The sequence below is a fragment of the Carlito syrichta genome, unplaced genomic scaffold, assembly GCF_000164805.1.
Source record: "Carlito syrichta isolate Samal-C Ts95f unplaced genomic scaffold, Tarsius_syrichta-2.0.1 Scaffold305533, whole genome shotgun sequence".
In the NCBI taxonomy this organism is placed as follows: domain Eukaryota; kingdom Metazoa; phylum Chordata; class Mammalia; order Primates; family Tarsiidae; genus Carlito; species Carlito syrichta.
Genome location: NW_007249629.1, coordinates 2,723 through 4,949, shown reverse-complemented (window position 1 = coordinate 4,949; position 2,227 = coordinate 2,723). Strand labels below are relative to the sequence as shown.

The following is a 2,227-nucleotide window of genomic DNA, read 5'->3' as shown; positions in this document are numbered from 1 at the left end:
GAGCGGCCCCTGCACTCCAGTCTGGGCGACAGAGTGAGACTCCACCTCAAAAAAGAAAAAAAAGAGGAGCCGGCCCTGACTGCAGGCAGTGTAAGGTAAATGAAACCAGTGTGGAAATCTAATGAGGTGGGACCCCTCCGGCTACGGTTTAACCGTATTGATGTTAGTAACCCTAGCCAATAACTTTACCATGACATGGGGAATGGCTGATTGGACTTGCAGATAGTCAAGGACAGAATTAAACAATTACAGGAAAACCTCCAAAAACGGAGAGAAGACCTGGTCGGAGGCCCATTCTCAGGGTGGTGGCAACCCCAGCTTCTAACGTGGCTTCTCCCCGTTCTCACTCCACTGATGGTTGTTTTTCTCCTCTTGTCAATGGCCCCATGTGTTTTTAGGTTTCTCCAACAGCACCTGGCAGAGCTCTCTCGAATAATGCCAGCCTTAAGACCCCCTGCCCCACGCCGTCCCTCCCCAGCAGGAAGTAGCTAGAACGAGCTGGCGCCTCTATGACCAAAAGGCTGGAATGTAAGGTCGGAGGTACGGGAGGGCCGGGAGGGCCTCGCCTCAACAAGATGGCTCCAACCCAGACCAGGAGAACAATGGGCGAAAGTGAGCCAGCAAAAAAAAAAATGAGTGACAGGAACTAAGGCTCCAGCCACAAAGCCAGCCAGTACCTGTTACAGCGACTCTAGCAACCCTGTTCAGCCAATCGCCAGCAAACGTGACCGCTGTCCCAACCAGTGATTGCTCTCCCCAAACCCCTCACAGCTTTCTCAGTGTGCCCTTTATAAACCCGTTACCCATTTTGCTGGGCGCAACTTCTCTGGCCCACAGCTACATGGGCCGGTGAACTTCCCCTGGGATTGTGCTAATAAATTTTTCTTGGCTCCTTTGTTGCCGTTTCGCCTGGTCTGGTTTCATTTACCTTACAGGCAGGTCGTTGGGTTTCGAGGCCAATGGGGCCAACGGAACTAAAGCAGTTGCAAGTACAGCAAGGAAAAGGAAGCCTTCTCCAGAGCCAGAAGGTGAAGTCGGGCCCCCTAAGGTCAATGGAGAGGCCCAGCCATGGCTGTCCACGTCCACAGATGGGCTCAAGATCCCCATGACTCCTACATCCTCTTTTGTGTCTCCACCACCACCCACTGCCTCACCTCATTCCAACAGGACCACACCGCCTGAAGCGGCCCAGAATGGCCAGTCCCCCATGGCAGCCCTGATCTTTGTAGCAGACAACGCAGGGGGTAGCCATGCCTGGAAAGATGCCAACCAGGTTCACTCCACTACCAGGAGGAATAGCAACAGTCCGCCCTCTCCGTCCTCTATGAACCAAAGAAGGCTGGGTCCCAGAGAGGTGGGGGCCAGCGGGCAGGCAGTACAGGAGGATTGGAGCCAGTGCACCCTGCCAGCCTCCAGGACTCCTCTCTGGCAGCCACTGCCTCCCTGTGCTGCACCCTCTGCCACGAGCGGCTGGAGGACACCCACTCTGTGCAGTGTCCGTCTGTCCCTTCGCACAAGTTCTGCCTTCCTTGCTCCAGACAGAGCATCAAACAGCAGGGAGCTAGTGGAGAGGTCTATTGTCCCAGTGGGGAGAAATGGCCTCTTGTGGGCGCCAATGTCCCCTGGGCCTCTATGCAGGGGGGAAATTGCAACCATTCTTGCTGGAGATGTGAAAGTGAAAAAAGAGAGAGACTCGTGACTTTCTGGTTTCAGAAAAACTCAATGATTACCCTTAATTAAAACATGGCTGTATAATTTTGATTTTTTAAAAATACATTGTGTTTCTATATTTTTTTGGCGACAAAAGGTTTGTACTTATAAAGGCATTTTTTTTCTTTTGATAACGTTATTAGCATATCTTTGTGCTTTATTATCCTGGTGACAGTTACCATTCTATGTAGGCTGTGACTTGCGCTGCTTTTTTTAGAGCACTTGACAAATCAGAAATGCTTCTAGCTGTATTTGTACGTACTTATTTTTTAAAAAAAGCAAATATATTTGCTGACATTGTAAGCATTGCCTTACTGTCTGTTATTCTTTACTGCTGGCCCCTTTCTCAGACTGGAGGCTTCTTGGTGGAGAAGGAAAGGAAATGAGCGAAAGGGGCACTGTTGTCAAGCGGGCATGCCACTGGGAAATATCACCAGGTTTACCCCGAAACATTGTCCTCTCGGAAGAATAGGCAAATAGATTTTGACTCTCTGTTTTGTTCTTAAAGTTTGGTTCT

General features: G+C 50.4%; 1 pseudogene across 1 annotated transcript; it reads left to right on the top strand.

Annotated features, from left to right (window-relative positions):
• The first annotated feature begins 70 nt into the window (after positions 1-70).
• Positions 71-1,699, top strand: LOC103264062 (annotated as a pseudogene). The gene is made up of 2 exons (XR_504545.2): positions 71-85; positions 984-1,699. The product of XR_504545.2 is annotated as an interferon regulatory factor 2-binding protein 2-like (transcript).
• Positions 1,700-2,227: the final 528 nt, after the last annotated feature.